Below are 23,686 nucleotides of genomic sequence, written 5' to 3'. Positions count from 1 at the left end.
CTTTGTTTAAATCATGTTTATTTGGGGTTTTCCTGTTATATGCAGAAAATACATCTCTCTGTCTCTTACATATAGGCATGTAAGTTTCTTATAGGATTTAATAGTAGGAAAGAGAACGTTTTCCCTAATGTATTTACTTCATATCTCACTGTCTTTGGTTTTTTGGCCTTGTCTACAATGAAGACCAGAGTTAAATACCGTGGTTGGCTAACGACGCTTGCCCTAGTCTGCTGCTACAGTGATTTTCATGCCTTACCTCTACTTCCAGCCTGACTCACTTCCACATATTCTGACAGCTTACTTTCATTTCAATAATCCAGTTACATATTTTATAAGCTTCCTGAAAAGTGTTTTTTAAAAATATCATCACAGGATTTTTTATGATCTACTGATTAGATGACCCGTTGTATTTCAGGAAAAAAAGATTATATAGGAAGAGGGAACAGTGACTTAAATCTTTGATACTTAAATTTTAAAACAATCTAATTTTCCTCAGCTGAAAGATATTTTATCTCTGCCCACCAAACAAATCAAAGTCCAACAAGACCTACCCATATTTACAAAAACAATTCAGACTATAAATAGATGTAGTTCTTCTGAGGACGGGCGTGGTGGCTCATGCCTGTAATCCTAGCAATTTGGGAGGCTGAAGCGGATGGATCACAATGTCAGGAGTTCAAGACCAGCCTGATCAATATGGTGAAACCTCGTCTCTACTAAAAATACAAAAATTAGCCGAGCATGGTGGCATGCACCTGTAGTCCCAGCTACTCAGGAGGCTGAGGCAGAAGAATCACTTGAACTTGGGAGGTGGAGGTTGCAGTGAGCCAAGATTGTGCCACTGCACTCCAATCTGGGTGACAGAGTGAGATTCCATCTCTGTCTATATATATATATATGTATATATACACACACACACATATCTATATATACATATACATACATATATACACATATATACACATATACACACACACACACATATATATATAGTTCTTCTGCTATTGCTTCCTTTGTATACACAGAACTTAAAGAACCCAAGACTTGGCTATTTACAAGTACTAAATTAATTGGTGTTGAATAACACATTTTTATCATAACAACTATTAAGGGGCCGAGCTGGATCCAAATCAAGTCTCTGTACATCCAAAGGCTCTGTTCTCTGTCCTGTACTGACTCATATAGACAGAAAATATTTGTAAGGTAAGGTCTCAAAAAAGGGGGGCAATCTACTAACAGCCACCATCTACTTTACTTTTCAAAGGGTTTTTTAATAGAAACGGCAGATAACAGAAAATAAACCCATACATATTTCCACAGCTGTGCCTCTGTGTCTGGTCTGAGATTCTGGCATCTTGAAGCCACTGACTTCATGTCCACACCCCTTCTCCCCTCTGTTTTCTCCTCTTGCTTCCTCCGAGATGCTGTAGAAACATCCACAGGGACTTGCTGCAGGTAAAACATAAGGGAGAGAAGTGTGGAGTGATTTTCACCACATTACACAAATAAATGCAGGAAACAGAAATTTCATTTTCACTAGAATGTAGGTATGACTGATCTCTTTTGTGGGTAAAGTTGTGCTCACAGAATATGGTTTCGGTAAACCTGCTGTCAGTAGGAGGATACGTTTTATGTTATTTGGGCAATCTCCTACTTACATTTGAAAATTTTCTTAAGGAGATTATTTGGAAAAGATAGTAAGAGCAACACGTGGGCCTAATTTTTTCCTAAAAAAAAATCCTGAAATAACCTTTTAAAAACTTAGACTGAAAGCATTACTTCCCCTGGACACAGGTTACTGTTTCCAGAATTGTATTGGTCCTCCTCTGTCTCCTCTGCCAGCATGCGCATCAGGGTAGTGACGTCATAATTGTATTCATCAGTATCCCCCTCCGTTGCCTCTTCCAGGGCAGGGAGGGTAGCACAGCGAAAGGAATACATATAATGGGGATTCAGTAAAGGCTGAAATGAGACAAGTTTCTAATCTATGTTTTTGCCAGTTTCCTGTTCTTCATAGTATGAGAGATTTGCTTATACTCACAATCTATTCTTTTACGAGATTTGCAACACCTTCCTCTAGGCTCGCCAAGTCACACAGGTGTGTTTAATTATGTTATTCTTTCCTAGTTTGTTGTGGTTCTTGGTCTCCTGTGCTGTTTTCCTTCCTTTGAATGACCGACTCACTCACTCTTTCATTGACATACTAAAAGCAATTCCAACAGCAATGAAAATCGGACACGCAAATTAAAACGCCAATAAGATTCAGTAGGCAGGCATGAATGGCCATCTCCCACAAGAGCTGGTCTCATCGCCAAATGCTCAGGTCCTAAGAACTGACTCTACAATGTACTTGACTTCCTGTTCCATGGCAAGAATAAGGCATGAGTTTTTGTTAATCATTCTAATTAAGAAAGACTAATCAGTCAAGTTCCTAAAAGAATTTAACACAATAAAATATTACAAATAGAAAAAAAAACCATTGGGCACATATTTCTTCAGGATCCAGAGAATATTTCAAGATTGCAGGTATAGTATTCTGCATAACCCCTGGTGCATACTAGGTTCTCAGCTTTAGGTAGAGTCACTTTCTATATGATAATGGGATTGTTATATTTAGTCATGACAGTAAATAAAGAAGTATTGATAATAGAAAAGTTATTTTATTTAACCAAGCTTGAAAAGTGGTATTGATAACATCTTAAAATCAGATTGGATGAAAAAAAAGTTATAATGTGGAAGGGCCAGGCTGAGGACTAAGTTAAATTCAATTCTAAATTGAATAAGGCATGGCTATGTAGATATTTATTTTTAAGAAACTTTATCTGATAACAACTTATCTATATTATACTATTTGGACATCCAAGGTACTGAGGTAGAATCTCTGTGGAAACAGTGAAGCATAAGATCCAAATTCTATCCTAAAAAATACTGAGTTATAAGCTACTTACTTTAAAAAAAAATAAACTAGCAGTTTAAGACAAAACATAAAAGCAAAATTATGGAAAGAGCCACAGAACTCTTTATTGGTCAGAGGCAGAAAAGGTTCCTTCTCATAGCAAAACCTACAAGTTACCTAGCAAGGTTAAATAATTCTACCTAACTAAAGCTAACGCTTCTAGGAGTCTGTCTATCCTCTGCCTCAAGTTTCAGTTCCTACTTCCATCCTCAAACCCAACCTTACTCTCTTGCCCCTCTTGCTGGACAAACCATATCTCATCTCCCAATTTACCATCTAGAAGTTAGTGAATAATAGAGAAAAAAAAATTCCTATCTGAGACTAAATTTGCAGCCTAGCATAGAAGGTGTGTGTCACAGAATCTGAGACAGCACATGGAGATTAGCATACAGTGAGTTTATTAGGGAGTGTTTCCAGGACGGATACCTATGGGGAGGGAGAAGGAAGCATTATTGGACAGAAGGAGAACGTGGGCTGTGTGTGTTCAAGTGGAGACCCCAGCCAACCACATGGGAAGCTCCACATTTAGCTGATAATCCTTAAGAGTTGCCCCAAGCTGGGTCAAGAGGTCCAGGTTGTTACATGCTAGGGGCGACCAGTCAGTAAAGCAACCTGACGGGAGAAAAGGATGTAACCTTAGGGGTGATTAGCTGTCTTTGGCCAAGCAATCATGAATGACAGCAGAGTACTCCATAACCAGAAGAATCAGTTTTTTAGTGCTGGAAGGGAGATCAGTGTTGCACTAGCCAGCATCCACCTTTTCCATCTGAGTTTTCCAAAGTTAGCTGGCATTTTTACAGTTGTCCCTCCCCACTTTATGTACATACTCAATATGTCTCCTGATTAATATTATAATAGTCAATTATAAGTTAAGAAAATTACTGTAACTTTGCATATAATAAAACTTGAAAGCATCAAATTAGTCATTATGTTCATGCCTCTTTTCTTAAACAAAATAGCTCTTTCTTCCCTCTTGCCCAGCTGTTCTCGAGTAATTTACAGTTCATAAAAGGCTAATGGAGATTAAAAACAATGCACAGATGTCTCTCTGATTTTCTTTATTGTGTTCCTCTGGGAAGTGTTATGGAAATCACTCCTTAGCTTTGCCTGAGTTTGTTGAGGAAGTTGATAGTAATGGAAACGAACAAGTATGTGCAAACAAAAAGCAATTCTATTCTTCTCATCAAAGAAAGTGATTGGAAGGTGCTATGTCAAGATGCCATCAGAAGTTGGACTTCTGGAAAATGATTTCACAGACAATTTAACTAGACCACACCAGCAACCATTTGTATCACAGCACATGCAGAATATGACAATATCTAGCTAAGTTTCTCACTTAGAAACTTTACTCATTCACCAGCAAAGTTCTCCATGCCCAGTAAGAATCCCGGAGATGAAACAGAAAACACAACTGACACAAATCCTGCTTTTATGCAGAGTGCAGAAGAGTGAGGATAAGTTAACATGTTAAACAAGAAAATATAATAAATTGCAAAGTGTCACAGAAGCGTAAGCAGGGCTTCTTCTTTTTTTTTATTTTTTTGAGATGGAATTTTGCTATTGTTGCCCAGGCTGGAGTGCAATGGCGTGATTTCTCACTGCAACCTCCACTTCCCGGGTTCATGTGATTCTCCTGTCTCAGACTCCTGAGTAGCTAGGACTACAGTGCACCACAAAGCCCAGCTAATTTTTGTATTTTTAGTAGAAATGGGGCTTCTCTATATTGGTCAGGCTTATCTCAAACTCCTGACCTCAGGTGATCCACCCACCTTAGCCTCCCAAAATGCTGGAATTACCGGTGTAAGCCACCATGCCTGGCCCAAAATCTTCTTTTTTTCTTCTTCTTTTTTTTTTTGAGATGGAGTCTTGCTCTGTCCTAAGGCTGGAATGCAGTGGTGTGATCTTGGCTCACTGAAATCTCTGCCTCCTGGGTTCAAGCAATTCTCCTGCCTCAGCCTCCCAAGTAGGTGGGATTACAGGTGCCTACCACCACATCCAGTTAATTTTTGTATTTTTAGTAGAGATGGATTTTCACCATGTTGGCCAGGCTGGTCTTGAACTCCTGGCCTCTGGTGATCTGTCCACCTTGGCCTCCCAAAGTTCTGGGATTACAGGCATGAGCCACCGCGCCTGAACTAAGGAATCCTTATAGGTTTCTAATATGAACCAATATGAACTAAGGAATTCTTGTAAGTTTCTGAAAGGAAGTGATGTTTAAGCTTAAACCCCAAAAATGAGTAGTATTTAGACTTTCATATAGGTCAGGGAAAACAGATCTAAGTAAAGGGGACAACATGAGCAGAGATCCAGGGAAAAAAACGTTATGCTATAATCAAAAGAACATTGTATGTTAAAGAAAAATAGTGAGGGAGGAGGAGTTGGAGGTCAAGAAGGGGGATAGAAGGACCAAATCATGGAAGACATAATAAACCACGTTTGAGAGTTTGGACTTTATTGTGGTAACACAGAAAAGTCATTGAAAGAGTTAAAGCAGAGAAAAAAATAAATAATTTAATTTTCTAAAAATGACTCTGGTGGCAATGTGAAGAGTAGATTGAGGGGGAGCAAGACTATGGGAAGAAACCAGGAAAGAGATGATGGACTTTACTAGGATAGCAGAGATGGACATGGAGTAATGGTTATATTTAAGAGATATTTAGCAACTAGAATCATCAGGGCTTAATGACTGATTCGATGATGAGGGGAAAGGTAGGAGGAGTCAGGGAGCACCCTTGGGTCTCTGATTTGGGCAATTTGAAACAGATCGTTGCCATTTACTGTGCCAGAAAAAGACTGGAAGGAGAAATGAATCAGGATGCTCAAGAGTTCACTTTTGCACATTTGAGGTTGACATACCTCAAATGTCACAGGGGGAGGAGGTAGAGATTCAGTAGCAATTGGACTTTAGAGATGCACATTAAAGTCATGTGAAAGAATGAGATTGCCCAGGGAAAGTTTGAAGACCAAAAGGGTTGGAGGCTTAGGATAGAGCCACGAGGAAAACCAATGTTTCAGGGTTGAGTAGTGAAAAAAAAGTCACAGATGCATTTGAGAAAGAGCAAAAAAAGAGGTATTAAGAAAACGAGGTGAATTTGTCTAGTAGAGATTGTTCACTGAGCACCAACCTGCTTACTTTTCTTTCTAGATTGTATTTCCCAGCCCCCGAGGCAGTTAGGTATTGCTATACAACTGAACTCTAATGGAATGAGAGCAACAGTGATAAATGTCACTCTCAAAGCTGATGCATAAGACCTTCCCATAACAATTGCTCTCTTCTTCATCTAGTCTGTTCATGTCAGCCTCCAAAAGAAGCCAGAAAACTGCCCCATCCCCTGGGGAAAAACACTTTTGGACTCAACATGACTGAGAAATAAACATGTTAAGCCACCAAGTGAAGCCACCTTCATGTACACAATGTTAAAGCACAGAAGCCAAGAGAAGAAGCTATTTCAAAAAGGAGTATTCAGCAGTGTCAAAAGGCTGCTTAGAAGTCAAACTACTACTGAAAACAGTCTTAGCATGGTCCTATGTGTATCAATACATAGGACAGTCTTACACTTAGCATGGTCCTATGTGTATCAATATTTAATTCAGAGGTTTCCTCTTCTGAAACTAAAGATTTTAGGATAAGTCTAAACCTATCTATGATCTTGCTGGTAGTGTTAGTCTTAAGATTATTTCTGCACTCATAAGTCAATTCGACTGTCTTGGCAAACTTTGTATATAGGTTGTTTACAATGTCATTTTTCAGTCAAACAAGACCTCTGAGATTGGTTGCACACTGGACTTTGATTTGTTGACCTGGTGCTCAGTCTTCAACTGACCAAGTAGATTATTTGACTCTCTTCATTTGGATTAAGAAATAAAGTCGGTCCAATCAGAAAAAAACTTGAGATCTGTAGTAACTAATCAATCAATGGCTTTTTTGCCTGGCTGCAATAACTATACCTATTGTAAATTCTCTGAATTTTCTAAATCAGTGATTTAAACCCAAATTTTACACACACAAAACTTTAGTATGTGTAAAAGCCATAAGAACTTTGTTAAAAATGTTCAGGTCTAGACCTCCACATCCAAATATTGTAATTTAGTAAATAGGACTGTGGTTTAAGAATTTATGTTTTTTTAACAAGCACTTGGGATGATTCTGAGAGACACAATCCTTAGCCTACATTTTGCTAAACACTAAACACTAATCTGTAACTACTGGGATCCCTTAAAGTCCAAATTTGTTCTCAAAAGAAGAGTGCAGCTAACCCTCAGGTTCTTGGCAGTATAACTAACACTCGGGTACTTGGCACCAAATGGAAAATTTTTAAATAAATCAGAAAAGCATCTTGTTACAAAGAATGAAACAGAGAATTGTAAAATACAATGTCATATTTTTCTTTCTTTGTAAATTCACATGCATTATTTTCCTATTTTTATGCATTCTCGCTTCATTATGAAGTGTCAAATAAAATGGTAATTCAATGATGGAATTTTCTTTTTCCAGAGTCCCAGAATACAATCAAAAAGTGATATGGTAAACCCTTGTCATTCTTTGTTGCATTATGAACTCATTATGGAAACAAGAATGGTTTTCAATAATCTTCAGATTCACAGAAAGGCAGCTGAGGATAATACGACCTACCATATTCTGCTTGCTGGTGCCTGAAGCCTGTACCATACACAGCTCACAAACAATGTCTGTTTACCATTAAAATTTCATTTACTCCCATTAAATCAATTTCTGAAAGAATTTCTTTATAAGCAGCAATTTCATATGTAGAAAAGCAAGCAAGTGAGCCTTTTAGAAGCTTACGTGCAAGAGATTTATGGGGTCTCCATATTCCATATCTGGCCTGACTTTGTGCTAAGCCAATCTCAGTAGATAATCTAACTTAGAGGCTAAAAAGGAAGGAATAGAAGGAGGGAGGAAAGGGATTTGCAGTTAATTAACTCCAAGTTACCATAATAACCAGTTTTAGAGATGAATTTGTGCAATCACTGTAGTTCATCACACATAGCACTACTTCATATAGAATACCTACTGACAACTTGATGAAAAGCTTGAAAAGAGTAATAAGTGCCTCATTGAATTAAAAAGGAAATGGCTTGTGCATCTAAACATATGTGGCAAAGCGTAAAAACCAGTTATCATCAAATGAGGTTGTATGCTACCTTCTACATGATAGTCTCATTCGAATGAAATCTTATTTCCCAATAAACTCACCTTTTAAGATAGCCCTCCCATGGGCATAACTTAAAGAATGGAACCTCCTCCTCCCGCCCATCCAGATCCACATCCTTTTAAAACATTCATTCTTTTGCTGCTCATTTATTCTCCCCAGGCCATATTTTTCCCATTCGTAAAAAAGAAGAGTAATAGAACCAACCTCATTAAATTGTTTTGAGGATTAAGTTAGTTAATGTATATAAAGTATTTTGAAAAATGTCTGGCATTTAGTGAGGGTTAAGCAAATGTTTAAGAAAAATTCTAGGCACAGGTTTTTATCCCATATCTATCTATCTATCTATCTATGCATTCTCACATTTTTTAAAAAAAATCATACATTAAATGTAGTAGGTTTCATGGGGAAAAGCTGTGTTGGAAACGGATCCCTGAAAACCTACAGCACTGTTCCACCAGGGTGCTAACAGAAGCAATGGCAATCCTAAGGCAAATACTAGCAGAGTTAAATCTCCACTTGCCTTTGCCTAGAACCTGAGTCAGTTTACTCTCTGGCGTCTAAAGCTTTCTCCTTGGAAATGGAGGTCTTTAAAAACAGTTGCTTTAGTACAGGCCAGTTACATCCAGAATAAAAATGTGATTCAGGAATGTATTTTGTTGTTGTTGTCATTTTGTTTTATCACAGGGAAATGTCTTTCCAGGTTCTAATCCTCATTTACACTACCCTCAGATAGTCTGGCACAATGGACAGCACAGCAGGTCTTAAAGCCATTAACCAGCTGCTATGTTAGACTAAACAGAAGACATTTTGAGACTTTTCAACTTTTTTTAAGATCTGCAAATATCATTACAGTTTTACTTTATTTAACTGTAAGGAAACTTACCCTTGATCATATCAAGTGAAGAACATACTGGGAAACATCATGTCTGGTTCAATTTGTCTGCCCTGTTATGCTAACATAGTTCCCCTAATTACCAATTGCATGTGAGTTAATTTACCTTTTAAAATACATGTTGTAGCAAAGCAGACTGTAGATGTAATTTTTAGAATCCAGAAGATTTCAGAATTGTGGTATGATAAACAGTGTCTTACAAGTTCGATTCCCTCCAAACAGTCTTTTCAAAAGTGAGTAAGTCTTGACTAGCCCAAATATTAAAGGCTAACAAACCCTGGTGATGTTAGAAGTTTGGAATAGTGTGTGCACTGGTGCACCCTGGTGGTAAGCAAAGGGCAGTTAGACTCCATGTACTTGGCTAATACATCAACCAGAAAAAGCAGCTCTGTGGTTTAAAATGCCCTTATATCTCAGCCAGTAATACACAAATAAAACTCAACTGTGACCTTCCTCAGAGGAAACTCTTTTGTTGCTGTTGCTTTTCTTCCTTTGCTCATTGCTCATTGCTTGATTTATTTTCCCCTTTTCTAATTTCTTCTTCTAAACTGTATTGGAAAAAAGTAAAGATTTCTACTGTTGCTCTGAAGTCAAGAACTGCTTTCTAAAAGAGTTTGGGCCTTGGATCCTTTGAAATGTGGATGTGATATGACAACAGGCAGCGGGTCTCAAGCAGCTTGTGGACCCCCTTAAAGATACCTGCTGCTTCCATGGATTACTTGTCACACCCATTCTTCCTGCTCTTCAGTATCACAGAAGAAAAGGAAAACCAAGGGCAGCTGTGGATAAGGCATCAACAGCTGTGCCAGCCAAAGGAAATGTCCCATTATAGTTTAGGCATTTGTTCTGTTAGATATGCAACCATAGCCTACATGAAGTATCCTCTAGAACCACACTCTGAAGGTCTCAGGGGTAAGAAAATCACAATGCAAAACCTAGCTTACTTCACTCCAGCTTTTCACAGCCTGGTGCCACACTATTTTCTTTAAAAAGTGAAGTTTTCTGAGGTCTCATATCTAATATTTCAATGTATGAACACTACTGAGACTAAAGTGAGGACTTTCTGAGTTTTACTGGTTTGTTTTGGTTTTTGTTTTTAAATTAGAGTTGGGATCTCACTATGTTACCCAGGATGATCTTGAACTCCTGGCCTCAAGCAAGCCATCACACCCAGCCCTTGCTGAGTTTTATGTAGATTAAGTCAATGGAGCATTACCAACATTAGCTGTGGTCATTAATAAAAGAGAAAGCAACACATCTCAGAAGAATGGAGAGAACTCATTCCTCAAATTAGGATAACCTGAGTGGAAGAAAGCTAAGGCCAATCCATCATAACACACTTAGAGAGAGGTGACCCATTTGGACATGCTTTGAATTTTCTCAACCTTGCAGCCATTTTCCATCACCTCAGTTGATAGGAAGTCATCAGTATACATTATACTTTATTTGCCTTATTTCACAGACACTCCATGTAGACTCAGAGCACCTAATAGTAAGTGTAGTGTCTGGATGCTGACATCAGGTTACCTGAGAACCCTTCTTTCTAAAGTCAGAAATAACTGTCAGAACCAATGAATGAAACCAAGTCCCCATCTAGCTGATGTCTCTGCTACCTCTGGCCTGACTGTCGAATCTCACACCCTTCTCCCAGATATGGTCTTCTCCTCATGGCTCTGTCTCACTCTAATTTTCATTCGGATCACATGGCCCTTCATTTCTGCCCTTCTCAGCACATCAGTTCCATTTTCCTATTCACAGACTCAACAAGGCCTGTAGCATTTCTACTGCCCACTTGATTGTGATCCTGGCTTGCCATGAAGCCAGAACTGACCTCATGCATACATAACCATTTGGTTCAGCATACTGTATGGCCAGGTACAGGCATTGATCTTATCTAGTAAGGCAAATGTCTGAGAGAGAAAAACTGCTTGGTCACATTCAAGTCAAAAGATGGACTAGTTGCAGGCCAGGTCTAATCAGTTGGGGGTGAAGGTGGGCATGCTAGCCACTCAGTAGACCCTTTAGGGAACACTGGGTAAATATTAACTGACTGTTGGCTCATGCCATGCGTTCTTCACTCTGTGCCCTCAACCCACAACTGTTGTAGTCCATTATTTATCTCTTATTATTCCCCGCCCTCCCATCAATCCTTTGCTATATTCATAATGGACGTTTTGCCATTTTGGCCTTACTTTCTCATGCTTCTGCAGATGTCATTCTCTTTCTCTGAAATGTTCTCTATTGTTTTCTTGTCTGCAAAATTTGACTTGCAAGTCCCAACTTTACCTTCTGTGGGATAACTTCCCTTACTTTTGTAGGCACTAAGTTCCCATTCACCTTTGCCCTTACTTCTATTTTAGACTTATTGTACCTTGTGGACACTGTGTATTAATATATTTTTCTTCTGTAATAGAATCCTCGTTCTTTGATGTACATGCATATCTCTTAGTAATCATACCCTTTTTGTAAGTGCCTAGGACTGTATTAGGAATGCAGGATTCAATAAAGATTTCCTGAAAAAAATCCATACATAAGTGAGTAAGGAGTTTTAAGTGAAAATGGAAATAGTAAATCAAGGATAAGGAAAGGGGGCAGAAAGGCAATGAAACATATATATATATATAACAGTCATTCTTTAAGGATTCTTTTGGCAAAATAAATACCTGTACTAAGACAAATTTTTACTGCTTAAATTGGCTTCTCTATAAAAGTTAGGGCTACATTTATGGGGAAAGAAATTGAAACTGTAGCTTATACAGTATAAATCACATTAAAATTAACTTTCTTTCTCTAAAATAAAGAAGCTAGATAGCTTTTCTTAATGCTGATATCCCAGATATATTCTTAACATAGCAAAGCTTGAAATTTGCATCATTAAATCTTTCTAACATGTATTCATTTGGGATAAGAGTAGGAGGTCAGCAAAATTTCACTTGTACAAAATGTAAAACTATATACTTTTTCAATAAAGAAGTGTTCCAGTTATTTACTGCTTCATAATAAACTACCGCAAAACTAAATGACCTAAAACAACCATCTTTTATTATATCTCAAGATTTTATCTGACTTGAATTCAAGTGGGACACAGCTGTATAATTTTTCTGCTCCTGGAGGCACTGACTATGGTCACTTTGTGATATTTAGCTAGAAGATGAGCTGTTCTGGAGGGTTCGAGACAGCTTTCTTCACATTCCGAGGGCCAGGGCGGTGGTGGCTGGAAGGCTGGGCTGAGATGGGCCTTGTTCTCTCTACATGTAGTCTAAGTACCTCTTCAGCACTGAAACTGAACTTTATACATGGTGGCTTTTGCCTCTGAGAGACCGAGGCAAAAGCTCTTGTACCCCGAAAGGTCAGTACTCTATTGATTAAAGCAGTTGCTATACTCTATGTTAAAGCAGTGGCAGGGCAGGATTCAAGGATGTGGTGGAATAAGCTTCATCTCTTGGTGAGGGAATAGCACGTAATATAGGCACAGAAGAAAGGAAGGCAGCCATCTTGGGACAGCTACCACATTAATATAATTTTATTACTTTTAAGAAGATAAGAGTAATTTGATTCATGTTTAAATCAATCAGTAAATAGTTACTGAACGTTTCCTGTGTGCCTTACTCTCTCCTCAGTTCTATTGGTCCTGCCTTAAAATCCTTAGAAGGTCTGTTTTTATAAATAAATGTTATTACTGATGATACTTTTTAGAAAAACTCACAATTTGACCTTAAGAAGAAACCAGCCCTCTCTGCATTGGGTATCAGAAGAGGGAGAAGTTTCACTCTAGCTATCTGTGTAACTTTGAAGTTACACAGCAGATCTTTTCAGGTTTCTGTTTCTTTATCTGCAAAATTTATTTAACTAATCTTTATTTAGTAAATATTCTATACCTTTACTGATATAAGCACTGATGATATGAAAAAACATGGACTATTTATGTCCTCAACAAACTTTCAAGGAGGGGACATATTCACAAATAATCATGACATGCAGTGAAGTAAGTGTTGAACACTCACCAGTAAGGTTTCTTTCATGTCTAAAGTTATGTGACTCTATGAGTTTTAATTAGCTCATAAATAATTCATATGTAAATAAGTCTTTGAAGAACTTACTAATATTTACTTAAGAATTTACACTATGCATTGTACAATTTGTTTATATTATTACTTTGTAATTGACCACATTTTAATCTGTTCTCAAAGAGTCATAAAACTCTGGAACTGAAAGTGACTAGGAAGATATTTGATCGTTTCTTTTACGAACAAGGAATCTGGGACACAAAGTGGCTAAGGGATTTGTTCACATCACATGGCAGGCCAGGCCAACATGTTCTGAGTCTCACAGATCTGCCTGCCTAAAAACACATTTTGGTCCAGCATCTCTTTTCCCCCTGAGGTGCTAAAACCCAGAGCCCTGTAAGTATTATTGAATTTTGTTTATCTTCTCCAAAATTCCTGTGCTATTTTAATGAAGAGACCTTACTTCACAAATTAGGCTGTTACATGTTGCTATATACTTCTTTGGGCATGGAGAAAAGTCCCTAACTATATACATACTAAGCATACCACCACAAATTCTATTTGTTTGGTAATTCCTAACTGGAGATTAGCATAGAAAACACAATTGCTCACAAACATAAAAATGTCTTCATTACTTAAACCACAATATTATCTTTATTTTTTATTATGTATAATCAACAGGACATGTACTAAAGACATGGTTTCTACGAGCCTCTCTTCTCTTTCTCTGAACTGTCAGGGAGAAATACAGATTTCCAAAATATTAATGCTGGGAGGAATCCTTAAATATCTCTAAATTAATCTCCATGTTTTACAGATATGAAAACTGAAGTCAGAGGATAGTAGTTTTTTCTAAGGTTCCACAGACAATGACCAGAGCTTAAATCACTCCCAGGCAATACCCATGTCTAAATGAAAGAGCTTAGCCAGAGCATCCTAAGGAAACTGTATTCTCATTTTTGATATAAACAAAAATGCGATTCAAGTCATTCTCTTCCAAAGGGAAGAAATGCCAGTATTTGGCATATATTAGAAAACAGCTTCCAATCCCTATGGGCCTCTTATTCATAAGGACATTTTCTTCTCGAGTGATTCACTTGGTCTACAAAGGTATGCCCTGGATAACAGGTAAACATTTTACTTGTCTTAAAAAAGCAAGACAAAGGGAGTGAGATTTCCATTTTTGCTTCGATAATTTATTGCCAATATCAAAATGGTTTGCTCTAAAAATTCCTTCAGCCATTGTTTTCTGCCCTCAGATGATTTCCTCAAATTTTTTTCAAATTAAGGAACTGCTGACATTATATTTTAAGAATAAATATTTGTGCAAACCAGATTTTCCCTTAACTTCAGCCAAGACTAGTGTGGACATGCTGTAAACCAAAGCAAAAACTACTGGGAGACGGCCACTCATTGCAGCAGTTGTAACTACATTTGTGCTCAGTGGTTGCATATGTGGTCTCTTTGTTACTTCTCTTGATTTAGCCCCAAGAGACCATTACATCTTCCTAAGTCTTATTCTCCTGTTCATTCCTTTTTCTAAACATTTACCTCTTAACTTACCATGGTCTTTCTGACACGTTCTTTCTTGCAAGTATCAGTACAAATCTATTAAAAGACAGAACAATATTCAGGCACCAGAAATGTTTATAGGATAGAAACAAATTATCCAGAGAAAGAGTAAATATTTCACTTTCATTCTCTATGTATTGATGTCATACAGACATAGCTTGACTCTGTGTATTTTTAGTTAGATAGAAAACATTTCATTATTTAAAACATAGGCTCCCAGTGAGTAGAGTTGATCTCTTTTAACCTAATCATGAAGAAACCATCTACACCTTTTAAAAAATATCCTGGGCTAGGGGCAGTGACTCACTCCTGTAATCCCAGCACTCTGGGAGGCTGAGATGGGTGGATCATGAGGTCAGGAGTTCAAGACCAGCCTGGCCAAGATGCTGAAACCCTGTCTCTACTAAAAACCCAAAAATTAGCCGTGCATAGTGGCACATGCCTGACATCACAGCTAATCAGGAGGCTGAGGCAGGAGAATTGCTTAAACCCTGGAGGCAGATGTAGCAGTGAGCCAAGATCACACCACTGTACTCCAGCCTGGGTAACGAGCAAGACTCCATCTAAAATAAAAATTTTAAAAAAAGAAGAAAGAAAGAAAGAAAGAAAGAAAGAAAGAAAGAAAGAAAGAAAGAAATAAAGAAAGAAGAAAGAAAGAAAGAAAGAAAGAAAGAAAGAAAGAAAGAAAGAAAGAAAGAAAGAAGAAAGAAAGAAAGAAAAAGAAAGTGTCCTGATTCTGACACCTAGACACAAATGCTCTTGGATGAAACCTGGCCATTGAGCACAAACCCCTGAGGCTCTCACTCACTCTTGTCAGTGAGATTTGCCGACATTTCCTTCTATTACTAATGTTAGCCTAAACTCATATCTTTAAGACAGTTTTTAAAAAATAAAGCAAAAAGCTAGCCTCAAGAACATAGGCAAACAGAGGTCAGATTTATCCTTTTGGTAGGCTGAGAAATCTCCATTCGGTTGTGGCAGCAGTCTTAATGAAAAGAAAGCCATTAATTAAATACAGCAAACATTGTAGTTTGGCCAGAGAAGGCAGTATAGGCACCAGCACATTAGCCAACTTTTAGGCCTTACTAGGACAGAATTACACATGTTCTAATGACTTGGTTTGGTTCAGCCTATGATAGGCACTTCCTGAGAAAGAACTTCAGAGTCTGTGCCCTTGAACCATCGATCACATCCTGTCATTTGGCTTTATCTAAGAGCCTGAAGTTTACTGTAACATCTTGGTCACATCCTATTCTTCCATAGTAACATGAGGAAGAAAGACAGAACTATCCCAATCTCTAGGTTTTAAGAGATAAATAACAACAACAGTTCTCTTGGCTCTTTTCTTAAATGACTTTTCTTGCTGGCTCTAACTCCAATCCCACCCCCAGTACCTCAATGCCAGCCCAGGGAAGTCAGGACCACCTCACTCTGAGTCCTGTCTTCTGTCCACTACACTCTTCATGGTATACATGGATAAGATGAAAAGCCTTGAATGCTGTTCTTTTTCTATTATCTGGTCCCTAGCACAGCTGTGGTACCTCACTGGACTCTGGCCTAATGGTTTTTATGGAGTCAGATAATTATTCACAGGACTTATCTTCGTTGAACACATGCTGGGGAGAAAAATAATAACAGGATACAGGAAACATTATCTGCTTCAGATTCAAAATTGGCTTCCAACTATTTGATTCTGGTTCATATTATGAAAGGGAAATAAACAGTCTGCTTTCTGTCGCTATTAATGCCTTTGCTGAACCCCATCCCATAACTTCAAAATCATACATCAGAAAAAGCAGGCATTTCATGCTGCTTTTGGGTGATGGGAATGGAAATAGATCCATCTATTAATATATTGCATCTTTTGGTCCTTATTGAGACCAATGGCATCTATTTGTGCCATGATATTGAGGGAGGGGAGTACAGTCTATATTTGAGCTTAAGTGCTCTGGTTCCAGGTGACCTCTATGAAAACATAAGAAAGTTACCTTGACAGGGGACACACACACCAACCTATTGACGCTCTGAAAGAGTACTTCAACAGGTTTGGTTAATATTGGGTAGCCCGAATCCAAAGCCATAAAGAGAAGCAAGATTGTCTGATAGAGGAGGAAACCAGGAAAGATTTCTAAGCAGGTCAGATCTTGTGTGTTGTAAAAATAAGGGCACTATACACTCAGTGGCTGTCACACATGCTCTGAGTACCTAGACAATGTTTAGAGAGAAACAACTGAGAAGTCTAGGAAGAGGGGAACTGCAGGCAAAGTTGAGAGTGATGGTGGTGACAAGAGGTAACGTAAGATGGAACCAAAAGCAATCTTGGCTGAAGCTTACCCTTGTTTGACCTTGAATTTTGAGGAAATCAAATGACCTTAGGAAGGAGTAGACATTGTTCAAATAAATTACTTGAAATTTGTATTTACAGTTCTTTAAAAAAGTCAAATAATCTTAAAAACAGCAAACGTCTTTTACCCAATCTACCTTAAGTTTTGACTCATCCTTCTCACATGGAACAGTCAACCATCTGCCCATAAATTACCTGCACGTGGTCATCTGTCCTATTGGTCACTGCAAAAACTGTCAGTACTTCCCACGGTAAATGCTGGGGAACAAATTCCATGAGATAGCCATGGCTTATATCCCAGTTTGGTCACTTTATACCCTTGTTAATGACGTCATGCTTCAATTCAATCCCAATTACATAAACAAAGACAAAAAATTACTGAGTCATATATTCATATTACAATAGCTTTCTTCCTTTGTAGCCAAGAAAAGATGAAAACACTTTATCGAAATTAAAAAATAAAACTAGTTATTTTACCACCTGATCTAAGAATAAAGAATCAAGTACGTTGAAAATCCCTCTGTTTGAAGGAATGCTTTTCAGATAGCAGGTAAAACTAATTTGTTTTGCAGCCTTCACCTTGTATTGGATGTTCAAACATATTACCAAGTTAATTAAATCTTTTCATAATATCATAATGCTTGTTTGCACAATGACTCCAAACAGTAGTCACGTATGAAGTTTGTCATAACCAAAAGGATGACAGTACACAGAAAAGCAAAATTTCTAATAATCTTAATTTTTCTAAATCAAAGAATGCCTTTCCATGTTTTCAAAGAATGGAAACAAAAGAAAGGGTTGAATTTCATTTCAAAGGTGGGAAATCAGTTATACAAGCCCTATCCATATAGATGTACACAGTCTTAAAAATGAGAATTTTAAGTAAATTAATAAATCTTTTGAATTACCCAGAAGACACAAACTTTCTGCTCACTATGCACACCTACAGGACCTCAAAGAGTTAGAAATAGTGAAATAACAAGACCTTTCTGTGGAGGCAGGAAATAGGAAGCAGCATGTGCAATGAAAAGGCACAGTGGTTTCACATGTTAAATTCCTGCTTGATCCTCACACCACAATGCAAATCTGAGCTCTTCTTCCTCCATTTTAAATTACTTCAAGCAGTGTCTACCATCTTGGAGTGTGACTGCAGTCTTTACCAATTGTTTGCTATAATTTTATACCTCTTTATTTTATCTTTTTATTTTCCCTCTCCTCCCTGCCCACCTTAGTTCTCAATTCCAGTTTTGTAGAACATTCTTCAGGAAAAGTTGATTTTGAGAGTAAAGAAGAAAGGAAAGAAGGGAAACAGGCAGAGAAAGAAAGAAAAGAAAAAAGAATTTTCTTGCTCGCTTTTATATACAAAGGGTTTTTTTCTCTGCCAGCAGTTTATCCTCCAAGGAATATGTCTTGCTTATTATATAATTCAGTACATTTCATTCAATAGAATGTTTTTTATTCATTTTCTGTGTAATCTAAAAGCCTGTCAAAAACATAGAATTTGAAAGTATTTTGAATGCAGAAAAAATTACCACTTCTGATGTACTGACATTGCTATTTCAAAAAGAAAATCAGTCTCATTAAAGATGAAGTCAAAGATAATAATAATAATTTTGGATTAATAAGTGACAATTTTTAAACTACTGTTTTTACCATTAGAAAATTTCAATTAAAAATTGATTTTAAATATTTGAGATGCAACTCTAATCTTTCTGAATTCATGATTTTTAAAAATTGAAATAGAAAGTTTTTACAATGTTTAATTTGTGTAAAAAAAAAGCACTAAAAGATAAAAATAAGCAGAAGATAGGGGTGGGAAGATAAAACAGAACAACACAGTTGTGTCTTGATTTGCATTGAGTCTCTATTACAATTTCTTTTAAAAAGGAAACTAAAATGTAGAGATTTTCAATCTGGTTTAGCATACATAGGAATTTCTCCCTAAAATATGCTCATCTCTCTTAATTTTATATGTCTTCAACTTAACATTCATTAAATTTTATTCTGAAACTGAGTCTTAATAACTGAAATACTTTTAAAGAGAAATGTTTTTAGCTTAAATATTTCGGCATATCATAAGATTCCTGCTGAGAGTTCATAATAAGAAATATGAAACTAGTTACTCTGGACTTGGATTTTGATATGCTGAAGTATCTGCTGGTATTCTTTCAAGGCATAGATGCTTGGTAAGTTTTCTACTTTTTTCTTCTTTTTTTTAATTGGTAGGCAAGCGTATGAGGGTGGTGTTTCTTGAAATGACTGGTTAAAAGATTTCCAGATGAAAGCTTATAAAGGCAGTAGTTCAGTTTTACAGAATATGGTTTTTGGTACATTTGTAATTGTGCTTTTTATAATGTGTAATTGTTGTGTGACAATGTCTTTGTGAAGTCAATGGAGATCTCACATTTGGAAAACAAACCATTGTGTAGTATGTTTTCATTACTAATTGGTGTAATTTTTTCAAATCTATTCATGTTTTCATTTTAATTTATTCTGTTATCCTTATCCACAATATCCATGTATAGGACTAGTGTGTTTAAGACTTGAGAAGTTGCAGCATTTTTATTTGTTTGTTTGTTTTGCGGGGGTGGGTTATTTGTTTTTACTGAACAATTCTGGATTTACTGAAGAGAAGGGATCTGAAAGCACTAATTATGATTTTGATATTATGTGTTTGAAACTCTATGCCTCCAATATTTGCAGTATGTCCTTTTCCTGAAGAAAGTTATGTAACTGAGTCACAAAGGTGGTGTGTGTGTGTGTGTGTGTGTGTGTTATGTGTTTAAGTTACTACGTCATTTGCCTGGGAAAATGAAAATTTAAAAACAGTCAACTTGTGTTTTATACCTTATAATAAGCTTGTAGTAGATGAAAAGCAAAATATTCATCTGAATTACTTTTGAGAAAAAAAAATTAAACTATAGGAAGCTGTGGCTGCAACCCATGAATAACCTAGAAATCATTATCCATAACTAGATAATAAGCAGATACATTGAATAAAGTAGTTCTTTCTCCTCGGAGGTGTTCAGATTTCCAGCTGGGATTGGTTTGTTCTCTAGAGGACATTTGGAAATGTATGGAGGAGGCTTTTAATTGTCAGTGACTGGGGACAGCCCCAGGCTTTTATTGGGTTCAGGCCAGACATGCCAAATAATCCTCAATTTCTATGAGACATTCTGGCTTAAGCAAGAACTGACACAGCATAATGCCAATAGCACCCCTATTAAGAGCTGATGGTGTCCCCATTCTTAATAGGTATGACATATGGGAGATATTAGGAAAACATAATGGATAATTTTCTTTTTTTTTTTTTTTATGTGCAGCCTCGGGCCAATAAAATGAACTAATTAGGAAAGAGAAAGTGCCTCTTCCTAAAACTAGAGTTAATGCCCACTTGTTAGCAATTGGTGATTTAAAGTCTCAATATTTGTGCTAAGGGGTTTATCGTTTTTATGTAAGGAGGTAATGTGCTAAAAACAGTTTAAATCTTATTGTAGGAAAACAGTACTATTATCTCAGAAAACAAAAGATTTTTTTGTAATTTCAAGGGCTCAAACTTGGTACAACTATGCAGTTTTTAATGGCATTGGACCTGACCTGAAAAAATAGAATTTAAAATTTAAATGAAGATTGTCAAGAGCCTGGACATCATTGCTTATACTAACAATGGAATAAAATACAAGAGACTCTAGAAACCCATGTACATACAGCGAGGAATGCAAGGTAAAATAAGCCATGCATTTAGTTCACGCTTTGCCAGTTATTTTCACTCTTTGCTTCTCCATTAAGAGCTAAGGTTAGAGTTCTATCTTTTTTTAAATTTCATCAAATGTTTGACTTAATCATCTTAAATTTGAATAAGTCAATGTTTTCAAGTACATTACAGCAAGATCCCCTAAAGGCAACACCAATTTATTACATTCTCTTTTTTAAAGATTTTAAAATGCAACCTCCCATCTGTGACAGTGACCCAGAGTCCAGTTCATTATTAGTGAACCTAAAATCTATAAACATGCTAGTTGATCTCACTGTATAGGTGACATGGTTTGGCTCTGTGTCCCCACCCAAATCTCACCTTGAATTGTAATCCCCATAATCCCCACAGGACAAGGGTTGGACCAGGTGAAAGTAATTGGATCATGGGGTGGCTCCCCCATGTTGTTCTCATGATAAGTGAATCTCATGAGATCTGATGCTTTTATAAGTGTCTGGCATTTCCCCTACGTGCACTCATTCTCTCTCCTGCCACTCTGTGAACAGGTGCTTTCTGCCGTGATTGTAAGTTTCCTAAGTCTTCCCCAGCTATACAATACTGTGATTCAATTAAACCTCTTTTCTTTATAAAGTACCCAGTCTCTGGTATTTCTTCATAGTAACATGAGAATGGACTAATACAATTTGTATAGATATGGTTACTTTCATTCAACAGGTCTTTCCCTCTAAGACCGGTTCAATGCAATTATTTGAGAGCTTTCAAAAAATAATTTTTGTACTCAAACAGCATCAAAACATTTAAATACTGGGTTTCAAGATCTGACATTTAGAAAAGGGAAGGTCTGCCTTCCAGTTTGAAGCTTTTTCCATTAACATATAACCTTCCTATTTTCATTTAAATGTGGTTGTCTCATATTTCAGCTAATAAAATAATTAAATAAAATTATGAAATTACCACAGTGTAGAGACTTCAGTCAAAAAAAAATTGAGTAAGTGTCAGAATCCTTCTTCACTTCATATAGAATAAAGAAGTTTATAAAATTTGACTTCACAAGTCTCCTTTGGATCTTTAGATCTGTATAGCAATGCAATAATCATGACTTTCAAATGTGTCCTTTCAAACCTTTCCTCACAACACATTAATAAGAACTTTAAACCAAGATTCGGATAATACCAAGACTACGTTATTAGAGAATAATGAGAGAAATTAAAGCTATTTCATTTTTGCTTGCAAGGACTGTGTCTGGTGGGTTTTTTTCTTTGTTTTTAAGTCATAAAAAGTGATTTTATGATTTGGTAGAAAAAAAGGAGTTAGTTATGTAAAAAGATTTTTCCTACGTGAAATTTTAAATTTGATTAAAAATTTTTATGCTGATGGTTGTTAAGCTTATTTCTTTCTTTTAAGTAAATCACATTAAATATATACATGTAGATGGGAACAATTCAGAAAAGCAAGAAAATTTGATAATTAGCCAAAAAATTAAAAGGGAGATATGTTAGAGGAATCTTCCTAATTCAGCATGAGCAGGCTCAGAGGTAGTACATATGTCAGCCTTAGATAGGAGAATAGACTGTTAACAACATGGAGGGCAAAGTATGTGTCCACAAAAGCAGGTAGGTGAGTAGATGTGGTAGAGTTGTTTGTGGCCATTCTATTTTGATAGCTTCTATTTTCATAATGGTAACCCTTTCTTAAGGGTTGTGCTGAGGAGGTAGCCTAGAAGCTTCCTTTTCTAGGGGAAGCAGTGTGGATTCTTTAGTGTGCTCTGATAGCCATGTGTCACTACACACTTTTCTGTCTTTACATCTCCTCCTGTTGCATTTTAAAGCATTTTTATAGTATGTGGTTTTGCCCAATAAAGCATTTTCATAGCAAAAATAAACAAAAGAAGCCTGAAGCCTACTCCCAAACACTTTATTCATATCAAAGTGCAATAACCATTCAACCCAGCAGTCCTATTGCTAGGTATGTACCCAAAAGAATATAAATCATTCTACCAGAAAGATACATGTACTCATATGTTCATCATAGCACTATTTACAATAGCAAGACATGGAGTCAACCTAGATGCCCATTAATGGTGAATTGGATAAAGAAAATGTGGCATATATATATATATATATATATATATATATATATATATATACACCATGAAAACCTATGCAGACATATAAAAAAAGAAATAATGTCTTTGGCAGCAACATGAATGCAGCTAGAGGTCATTACCCTAAGTGAATTAATGCAGGGACACAAAACCAAATACTGCATGCTTTCATTTATAAGTGGAAGCTAAACAGTGGTTACACGTGGACACAAAGACGAGAACAATAGATACCAGAGCCTACTTGAGCAAGGAGGGTGGGAGGAGTGTTAAGGTCAAAAAACTACCTACTGGAGGGTATGCTTATTACCTGGATAACAAAATCATCTGTATACCAAACCCCAGTGAAATGCAATTTACCAATGTAACAAACCTGAACGTGTACTCCCTGAACCTAAAGTAAAAGTTGAAAAACAATAAATAAATAAATAAAAGTTGGAAGTACTCTCTGTGGTATTTTTAGTGTAAATGAAGATGAAAGCCTCATCCAAATTGCAGAAAGTCTACCTCATTCAGACAACAAAACACACCCCATCGGACTTGGGGATGGGGAGTGGGTATGGGAACCTCCCACTGATATTGCACGACAAGGCAACTATTCCTTTACCCATTTGTAAAATGTGCTCCCTTTTATCAAGGAACTGGCTGGCCTTCAACCTCTCTAATAACACTCAATCTGCTTGAAAGATACATGTGTTCAAAAAAAAGAAGGTTGGTTTGGAATATGGCACAGTTGGTGACATTATTGAGGTCATTAGAGGCAGGATATCGTAATACAGAACCAGGCAAGCTTTATGCCAGAGAACTTAAATCCAACATTGAGAAACCCCTCTGTGATATAAACATTAGCTGCCATGAAACCACAAAATTCCCTCAGCAGTTAGGGGGCCCTCTGATTTCAGTCACTGAAAAGGTAACGTTAAGG

General features: G+C 36.9%; 1 long non-coding RNA gene across 1 annotated transcript; it reads right to left on the bottom strand.

The window, feature by feature from the left end:
• Positions 1-1,116: 1,116 nt before the first annotated feature.
• Positions 1,117-16,065, bottom strand: LOC135274777 (uncharacterized). Its single transcript, XR_010342527.1, has 3 exons — positions 15,996-16,065; positions 14,593-14,637; positions 1,117-1,449 (listed from the first exon to the last, which is right to left on the bottom strand). It is a non-coding gene; the product is annotated as an uncharacterized LOC135274777 (long non-coding RNA).
• Between the last annotated feature and the right edge of the window lie 7,621 nt (positions 16,066-23,686).

This window comes from Aotus nancymaae, unplaced genomic scaffold (genome assembly GCF_030222135.1).
Source record: "Aotus nancymaae isolate 86718 unplaced genomic scaffold, 86718_ANA_hifiasm-v0.15.2.pri h1tg000014l, whole genome shotgun sequence".
Lineage (NCBI taxonomy): Eukaryota > Metazoa > Chordata > Mammalia > Primates > Aotidae > Aotus > Aotus nancymaae.
The sequence above is the reverse complement of the archived record's forward strand: the minus strand, read 5'-3'. Positions and strand labels throughout refer to the sequence as shown.